This window comes from Pteropus vampyrus, unplaced genomic scaffold, assembly GCF_000151845.1.
Source record: "Pteropus vampyrus isolate Shadow unplaced genomic scaffold, Pvam_2.0 Scaffold30, whole genome shotgun sequence".
Lineage (NCBI taxonomy): Eukaryota > Metazoa > Chordata > Mammalia > Chiroptera > Pteropodidae > Pteropus > Pteropus vampyrus.
Genome location: NW_011888811.1, coordinates 512420 through 523128, shown reverse-complemented (window position 1 = coordinate 523128; position 10709 = coordinate 512420).

The window sequence follows — 10709 nt, the reverse complement described above, 5'->3', positions numbered from 1 at the left end:
ACCTGATCTTCATAACAAATATTTTGGTAGGCAGGGTAGGGGTGATGACTATGGTTTCACAAAGAAGGAAATGTAAGTCCAGAGAATAAATGTGACTTACCAAGGTCCTGGAGCTAAAATGGGAACTTTGGCATATAGATGCCAAGTTCAGTCCTCTACAGTGCCTTGTTAGTAACAGGTGGGGACTGTCAGAAGTTCCCAAGAAGACTGATCAAGTTGGATTTGATATCAATCAACGCCCCTGTTTTCATAGCATGTTATTCACTCTGATTTTATTTTGCCCTCATTCTTTCATGTGTCCTTCACAATAACCATGTGAGGACATCAGAGGACACATCCTAAAATGAGGAAATGAGATCGCAATGACGTTTAAAGGCAATTGACAGATTACATACATATTGGATGAAGCAGAGCTGGGCTGAGGTGTCAGTTTTCTGAATCTCTGTCCAGTGCTTGTTACTGCCCTGTGCCATCTACTGCTCACTCATCTCATGTCCTTCCAAGGAAGGAAAGAGACAGTTTGGTTAAGGAAATGATAATTCATCAGCTGCTGATTCTCCATCATCATGAGGAGAGTGGGAATGCAGATGATCTACAGCATGAAATAAACCAAAATTTATCATTTGAGAATATACTCTTAGGTAGGAAATCTACCTCTTCCATCATGTTTCATTCTGCTTCCAACAGCAAGTAAAAGAGGTAGTTGACAAGAAATAAATATTTACTGCTTCTACTACATACCTCATTTAACCATCATAACAACTATTATGTAAGAATACTATTATCCACTTCATATAAATGAGGAAATAAGCTCTGAGGCATTACATAATTTACTCAGTCTCACAGGCAAGAATTTGCCGTCCCCAATGCTCATGAACTTAGTAAGGAGGTCCCCCTTTAACATGGCGCAGCCATTTGAAGGAGAGAGTACAAATTCTGACTTCATTCCTCAGAACCTGTGTGATCCAGAACCAGCTATTATTTTGTTCCCTGATACTCAATTTCCTAATTTCTAAAATGCAGATAATATACCCCTTCACAAGAAGGTTTTGAGGATTAATATCAGTAGCTAACATTTGTTGAGTGTTTATTGCATTCTAGGAGCTGATCTACTCCCTTTCCATTTATTATCTCACTAACGGCTCCAAACTTCTCTGTGGGACTGGGTATCCCTTTTTAACCTCATTTCTCAGGTGAAAAATATGAGGCCCATAGCATTTAAGAGACACATTCAAGTTAGTAGCTAAAAAGGCCAGTATTTGAAGTCAATGTTTCTGACTCCAGAAATCACACATACACTAGGAGCTCAATAAATCGTGCCTGTTTTATTATCATTAGGCTGGTAGCTAAAGGGAATCTGGGATGGACAAGTGACTGGGACCAACCCGCAAACAGCTTAAATCACCCACCTACAGTACATAAATGGGGTAGAGGCAATGAGTCCTCCACATACACAGAGGTAATATAAGTATTAACAGGCTTTAAATGGCCTGATGGAGGCCTCAGATAGAGAGCTAGAGAGAGAGAGAGAAGCCACCCATTTCACATCTTAGTCCAACAGGGTCCCACACCATCTGTGGAGGATTGGGGCTCCCATACCATTAGTCTCTTCTCTAGGCTTGGACAGGAAAACGATCTCAAGGAAAATAGCATGGGTTCCAAAAACATTCAGAAAACCTAAGCATCTGTTATTAAAGAACAAAGTATTTTTAATAAATAAATTAAATGTTATATGGACACACTCAGTGTCTGTCTCTCTCTCCCTTTCTCTCTCTCTCACACACACACACACACACACACACATTTTCACAATTTTTCTTCTATCTTTCACGTACTTTGCAAACACTCTCTTCAGCAGCTGGCAAGCTGTTCCTCATCCTCCCACTCAGCTGAATGCCAGTTGTCCCACGATCCCAACCCAGCCTCCCAATACGGTTTCAGTTTCCAAGAGACAGCTTGATTCAAAATGCCATTCAGTCTTATGCCAGGGGAGGACTAGGACTCGTCCAGCAGGAAGGGACAGAAGAGATGACAGCCAGAACCAGTGTCCCAGGAAAACTCTAGAAACATGAGTGTCCGCAAGGCATTTCAGAAGGGGACCTACAACCAGCTGATCAGGAAGTATGTCATGGGGCAAGAGGGGTCTTCAGTATTAACCTCTGGCCAAAACTGACCTTAAAAGTTAAATGATATGAGACAAATCATTCATTTCATGTTATTTGTCTACATCTTGATTTTCCTCACTAAATGGTGCTTAAGTATCTCGTTTGGTCCTAAATTTTACTCATATTTTAGCAAGAAAATGCAGAGACCCAAGAGGCACAGAGTCTGAAAATCTGAGGGTTCTCTGATTTACCTTTCTTTAATTCAGTCTCCTATTGTCCATCAAGTTTGCCTGTAATGCACTGATGATAATCCTCCGTGGAAATGTCTGTGCTATAACTCTTTCATCTAGGAACAGACCTGAACCCAACCATGGCCACGGAGGTGGAGAGGTGACCAGTCTGGACCATTCATAGCTTCTCATCACATGGGCACAAAAGTTAGTCCAAGGAGTGAGCACATGACCCATGCCAACCAATCAGAATCCTTTCCTTGGATTTTCTAAACCAGAGCTGGGACTGAGAAGTGTGCTTTCTTATTTTGTTACAATACTTTGAGGGCATGAGCTGGATACTGCCTGCAGCCTTAGTTCCAATCTACTGAAGAGAGCTGCTCAGAGAAAATAGAAAGATAATTAAGCGACAATCCAGCTTCTGTGGTGTTTTCTGATTTTCCACTTACTGGTTTCATGAGCTAATAAAGCTTTCTTCTTTTTCTTCTTTCTTCTTCTTCCTCTTCCTCCTCCTCCTCTGCCTCTTTTTTTCTTTTTTCTTTTTTCTTTTTGGTATAAGCCAGGCCGTGTCATTGGATTCTATATTTTGACTAAAATAATGTCCAGGGTTTGAATTGTGGTGAGGTGAGGGAAGGACTAAGTCATCTAGTATCCTAAACCTTGTAATGGTATAATAGCCAAAAATGAACAGACTTTTAGTGTGTATATTTCAGTGTGACAATTCGTTGCTAAGTTAGCTAAAAGAAAAATTTGGTTCAAAATGGCTAAAAATAAAGGAAATTTACTGCCCCATGAAATTGAAAAGTCCAGATTCTCACATACAGACAGCAAAGCTCGAACCAAGAACTCAAACACTGTCCTTAACAGGTCAGATACCCTGTGAGTCTCCTTTCTATGTCTTCAATGGTGTCAGCTTCATCCTTGGGCTCCATTCAAACAACCGAGAAAATTCTTGTAAGGCAGACTGACTACCACTCCAACTGTGTAATCTGCAGCCATATTTAGTTGTAAAAACAATCTAAAAATTTCAAGTACGATGCAAATGGGAATTGTGCTTCCATTTTTAATTTAAAATAATTTTGATTTAAAATAATTTCAAAATCATCTACATGTGTGTAGGACTATGTAAGCACAAAAATGGATGTTTATATGGGGGGGGGAGTAGAGATAAGAAAAGGATGGTGAAAGACTTAGAGGGAAAAGTATTCTTCATAATAACAGTATTTACAGTGTGTATTAGTTTCATATGCTTTTCTAGCTTCTAGAGGCCACCTACACTCCTTAGTTGATGGACCCTTTATCTTCAAAGCCAGCAATGACTGGTCGAGTCTTTCTCACCCCAAATCACTCTGACACTGACTCTTCTGCCCCCTACTTTCATGCTGAAGAACTCTTATGACTACATTTGGCTCACCTGAATAATCCATTTTAAGGTCAGCTGGTTAACACTCATAACTCCTTCTGCTACTTTCATTCCCCTTTGCCATGTAATGTAAAATATTCACAGGTTCTAGGGATTAGGATTTGGACGTCCTCGAAGGCTCTGCCTACCACAAATTATAATCCCATTTATGAAACTGTGGATGCATATACACGTAAAATGACAAATAGAAAATGGTCATCGAAATGATTCAGTGGTTATCACAGGCATTAAGTCAGTTCTTTTTACTTTTCTCCTTAATTTTTAATGTAGTGTCTTATCTTTTTAAGTACAGAAATCCATGTACAGAAAATGACAACAAAGCTAATTTTGTTCGTAAAAATGATCAGTTTTTGTGGTGTGCGTGACCTGGACTCCCACGAATATTAGAGTGCTAGGCCCTGGACAGGGAGGTTCAGCCTCAGAGGAACTTTGTGCCTAATGAACCTCCCTCACCACCAAACCACCTTCTTCTGTACACAATGGAAGATACTGAGCCAAGGCAATAGAAAGACTCCCATCTGCTCATAATCCAATTAGAGAGACTCAAAGCCAAGTAGAATATGTAGACTGATGGATGTGCAGAAACCAACTTTGCAGTGGCTCCGCATGGAAGTCAGGAGAGTACAGTGGGGATGAAAGCAACTCTGAAGGTCTTTGAATACACATCTCAAAGGGAGCCACTTGCCCCTCTTTCCCCCATAGCCCACTCCAAAATGTCTACTATTTTTCATCACTTTCCAGCTGTCCCTTTTCATATCCTTGGTCACTCTCTTGCACATCCCTTCTAACTTCTCATTTCCTGGTTCCAGAGGGTCAGCACACCCTCCAAGATTATCTTCACTCCACTAATTCTTGCTCTCTAGAAGACAATACGTGATATCAGCATTATCCAAATCTTCAAATATTTATTAGGCATTCAGTAGGACATATGACTCTGTGGTCAAAACTTGGGAAGATAAAACAAACACAAAATTAAATTCATCTTTTCTCTGCAGGATTCCCCAGAGCTCTTGACATGCTAATGTGCACTGCAGTACTCCAGACAGAAGGTGACTATAGTAAGCAGCAAATCCACTGAAATGTAGAATCATGATATCAAAGGATAAGCAGTTAGACCTCCACATGTTGGAAACAAGGTTTAAAAACCTCTATATGATGGCAGAGCATGTTAAAAGCTTAATCTTGGAGCCAGAAAGAGCCTTAGAGATGATCGAGTCCAACTTTATTTTAAAGCTAAATAAAGTAACAAGTGATTTGCCTGAAGTTACACAGCTTGTTAATGGCTAACATGAGAATCTCTTTAGAGTACTCTCTCCCCTTGCTCACCATTTTATACCATCTTAAGTTACCTCTATCACACACAGAAAGGAAGCCTACTTCATGTGGCAGACCTGTGGGAGACCACCAACTATCCCTGGACACTTTAAGCCATATCTAAACTGGTATACAAGCTTTGTTACACCTTGAAGACATTTCAGACATCATAGCAAAGATGACTTGGGTTTTTTTTTGTTTTTTTTTTGATTTGTCATAGAAGTGAGACAATGGCATATGTAGAACTGCAATGCTGCTTAAAGATTTCTTCATTCAACATTCCACCTGGGACATGAATTTCATTCATGGCAATACAGAAAAATGATTATGGAATTCTTAAAAACTGCTCTAATAGGAAGGTTTAATTGATGTACAATAAATTACACATAATTAATAAACTACACAGTTACAACTAGGTAAGTTTTGATGTATGAGTTTCACCCATGAAACTCTCACTCTAATCAAAAAAGGCTATGAATCATCTTCAAGTATTTCTACATGCCCCATTGTAATCCTGCCAGCAAACCTTCCTGACCTACCATCCCCAACAACCACTAATCTGTTTCAATCACTAGAGATTAACTAGATTTTCAGCAGTTTTATATAAATGGAAACTTACAAGCTACTTTGTTTTTGGCCTGGCTTATTATATTAAGCATAATTATTCTGAAATTTATCCATATTATTGCGGTATCAGTTTATTCCCAAATATTGCTAAGTAGTATTCTAATGTGTATGTGTGTGTATGTGTGTGTGTGTGTGTGTGTGTGTGTGTGTGTGTGTAGATATATCTATATCTATAGATCTATATACACATCTATATAGATCTATAGATATATCTATAGATCTATATCTATAGCTATAGATATATAGATATATATATATCACGATTTGTTTATCTATTCACATGTTGATGGACTTTGGGGTATTTCCAGTTTTGAGCTCTTACAAATGAAGCTGCTACAAAATTCATGTATAGGACTTCATATGGGCATATGCTTTCTTTTCCCTTGGGAAACCTGGGAATAGAATAGTTGGATAATATGCTAGATTCATGTTTAACAATCTAAAGAATATGCTCAACATTTTTCTGAAGTGATTGTACCATTTTGCATTCTCAACAGGAGTGTGTAAGAGCTCCAGTTCTTCTATATCCTCACCAACACTTGGTAAGGATTAGTCTTATTAATTTCAATCATTCTAACAGGTATTTAGTATATACTTATGGGCTTAATTTGCATTTCTTCAAGGACTAATAATATTGAGGATTTTTTTCACGTGCTTACTTACCAATGAATATCTTCTTTGCTGAAATATCATTTCAAGTCTTTATCCATTTTTTAACTGGGTTGATTGTTTTCTTATTATTATGAGAAATTATGAGAGTTCTTCATATATTTAGAATACAAGGAGTTTATCAAATATATGCTTTGCAAATATTTTCTATTAGTCTGTATCTTGTCTTTTCATTCTCTCATCTTTCAAAAAGCAGATGTTTTTAATGTCGAAGTCAAATTTATCGAGTTGTAGTTTTCTTACAATGTCAGTTTCTTACTTTGGGATCATGGTAATATTGGCACCAAAGAATGTGAAGGAAAGTATGTCCTCCTCTTAGTTTTTCTAGAAAAGTTTATGTAGAATTGATATTATTTCTTCCTAAAATGTTAGGTAGAACTCACCAGTGAAACAATATTGGCCTGAATGGCTTCTTTGTGGGAAGATTTTTAGTTATAAATTCAACTTTTTAAATAGACAGGCTAATCAGCTTGTCTTTTCTTGAATGAACGTTAGTACTTTGTGTCTTTCAAAAAATTTGTCCAATTTATCTAAGTTACTTGATTTATAGGCATAATGTTGTTCAAAATATCCCCCCTGGTTATTATTTTAATATCTATAGAATCTGTACTGATATGATCTCAGGGATTACTGATATTGGTAATATGTGTGTTTTCTCTTTTCCTCAGCAGTTTGGCTACAATAGATCAATTTTAATGATCTCAAAGAAGCAGCTTTTATTTCACTGATTTTCTCTACTGTTTTTTGTTTTATAATTTATTAATTTCTGCTTTAATCTTTATTATTTCCTTTCTACCCTTAGTTTAGTTTTAATGTGCCAGTCTATTTCGAGTTTCTTATGGAATAAGCTAAATGCATTGATTTGAGACCTCTTTTTATTTTCTAATAGTCATTTGTTGTTATAATTTTTCTCCTAAATACTCCTTTAGCTGCATCTCACAAATGCTAATATGCTGTATTTTCATTTTCAGTCAATTCAAAATACTTTCTAATTTCTCTTTTTATTTCTTGTCTCATAGATTACTGAGAAGAGTGTTAGTTTCCAAACACTTTGGGATTTTTCTACGTATCTTTCTGTGATTGATTTCGAATTTAATTTCACTGTGGTCAGAGAACATGCTTTGCATGATGAATCCTTTTAAATTTATTGAAACTTGTTTCGTGGTCTATAATATGGTCTATCTTAATAAATGTTATGTGTACACTTGAAAAGAACGTGTATTTTGCCATTGTTGGGTGGAGTGTTCTATAAATGTCAGTTAGGACAAGTTGGTTAATAGGATTATTCAAGCCTACTACATTCTTGCTCTCTTTTTGTATGCTTGTTCTACATTATTGAGGAGTTATTTCTCTCAGTATAATTGGGTATTTTTCTATTTCTCTTTGTAGTTCTATTAGTTTTGTCTGATATATTTTAAAGCTCTGTTATTAGGGGCATATGTATTTAGGATTATTATATCCTCTCAATAAATTAGATCCTTTATCAACATAAAGTGACCTTTTTATCTTTGATAAATTTGCTCTGAATGCTACTTTGAGATTAATAGTCATTCAAGTGTCCTTTTGACTATCGTAAGCAGAGTATATCTTTCTAATCCTTTTACCTTTACCTATTTTTGTCTTTATATTTAAAGTATATTTCTTATAGATAGCAGCTAATTGTTTTATATTGAAACTGCCAATCCCTGACTTTTAAATGGGGTGCATTTAATATGATTATTGATATGGTTAGACTTAAGTCCATCATATTACTACTTATTTTATATCCATCCCCTTTGCTCTCTTTTCTTTTTCTGAGTTGTTTTGCATTAATTATTTTTAAGATTTCATTTTATAGTTATTGGTTTATTAGCTATAGCTCTTTTCTTATTTTATTGATTGCTTTAGGGTTATAACTTATGAAAATCTAGCTTCAAGTGACATTATAACACCTCATGTATAAGAGCTTACAGTACCATACTTCATACCTGTCCTTCCAGGCTTTTTGCTGAATTTGTCATACATTGTACTTATACTTATGTAATAAAGCCTAAAATACATTGATATTATCACTGTTTAAATAATGAAAATTTTAAATAGTTTTCTTTGAGAAACTTACTTAATAAGAAAACTTGTATACATGTATCCATACAATTACCATATTTGCTTCTCTTCATGCCTTTGTGTAGAAATTTTCATCTGGTATCATTTTCATTCTGTCTAAAGAATTTCCTTTAACATTTCTTGTAGTGCAGGCATTCCAAAGATAAGTTCCTTGAATTTTTGTATGTCTGCAAATATCTTTATTTAATTTTCAGTTTGAAAGATATTTTCACTGAGTATGTAAGTCTGGATTGTAGGGTTTTTTTTTTTCCTTTCAGTACTTAGAGACGTTGTTCTACTGCCTTCATGCCTAAATTGTTTCTAATGATAAATCTGCTGTCATTCTTAGTTTTCTCTGTATATAGTGTGCTTTTCTTTCTCTAGTTGTTTTTAGTATTTTATCATTAGTTTTGAGAAATTCATTGTAGTGTGCCATGATGTAGTTTTCTATGTTTTTGTGCATTTGTGTGTGTGTGTGTGTGTGTGTGTGTGTGTGCGTACTTGGGATTCACTAAAGTTCATGATCTGTGGGTTTATAGGTTTCATCATAATTTTTTTCTGCCATTAATTCATTTTTTAAATGTACCCCCTCTTCTTTTAGATATTTAAAGTACATATATATTATTAGGTTGCTTGTACTTTTCTTATAGTTCACTGACATCCTTTTCATTTTTTAAATTCTTTTCTGGTATGTTTCATTTTAGGTAATTTCTATTGCTATATATTCAAGTTTACCATTATTTTCTTCTGCAATGAGTAATCTAATATTAATCTCATCCAGTGTATTTTCATCTCAGACACTATATTTATATCTTTAAAAGTTTAAATCAGCTCTTTTTTACATCTTCTATGACTAATTAATATATTCAATTTTTCCTCTTAATTTGTAAATACATGGCATACAGTTATAACAATGATTTAATATCCTTGTCTACTACTGTTATCATCTGTTTTATTTCTGAAGCAGTTTTAATTGATTAGCTGGTTATTTTAGTTGAACGTAAGATATGTGAATTTTATATTGTCGGCTGTTGGATACTTTGGAATGCCTATAAATATTCTTAAGCTTTGTTCTGTGACACTGTTAAGTTACTTGAAGAGAGCTATATTCTTTTGGTCTTGGTTTTAAGTTTTGTTAAGTGAATTTATTCTATGGCTAATTTAACATACTACTAAAATAAAACCTTTTTGAGTACTGATATCCTATTAAGATAAACCGTGATATTCAATTAAGATATTAAGACTTTCCACTCTGGGTGGTAAGAACAAGCACTAATCCTGGCCCTCTCTAAATGAGTCCTAGGGAGTGTCCCTTTATTATAGTATGTCCTCAAATAACATCATTTTGTTTAATGTCATTTCATTATAGTGTTGATGAGATGCCATAGATACTTAACACCTGTTTTATATCAATTAGCCTACAGTAAAATTGGTTTTGTTATACTTCATTTTGCTTAAAGCTGCAGAACCTATCAATGACATAAAGTGAGGACTTACTGTACTTTCAGGTGATTCTTACCTAAGTTTTGGGTAGTTTCCTCATATGCATGCACTAATCAGTACTTGTATGAATACTTGAGGGACACCATCTTCAGATCTCCGAAATTCTCTTTCTGTGTAGTTCTCTCCCTCCAGTATTCTGTCCTATGGACCCAAGTTGTCTTGGCCTCCCTGGATTCTCTATTTCATTTCTCCAGAATCAACCAGGCATTGGCAGGGTTTCCTCTGTGCTGCAGCTTAAAAACTCTCTCAAGGCTGTAAGCTGGGGTAATTTTAGGAATTACCTTATTTTTTCTTATCTCATATGGATCACTGTCATTTGCTACTTGATGGCAAGTATTTTGAAAACTGTTGCTTTATAATATTTTTCTGTTTTATTGTTGTTGTTGTTTCAGGTGGGAAGGTGAATCCAGTCACTTTTACTCTACATTAAGTAAACGTAGACGTCCTCAGATATATTTTTATATCGGTGCTTCCTCAGTTTTCCACTGATTTAACTTCTGATTACTTTTTAAAACCGAATATGTTTCCATTCAATTGTTCTTCACCCTCATCCCTCTCTCCCTGGGGCATCTCATCCCAACATTTCAAGTAAACTCACGTGTCGATGAATCCTAAATTTCCATCATCATCTCAGTCCATTCTCTTAAATTTCTAGATCTGCTAGCCAGTGACTTACTGGTCGTCTTTTGCTAGATGTCCCATAAGCTGCTTGAACTCAATATGTAAAAAACAAATAGTCCTCTCCTACATGTTCCT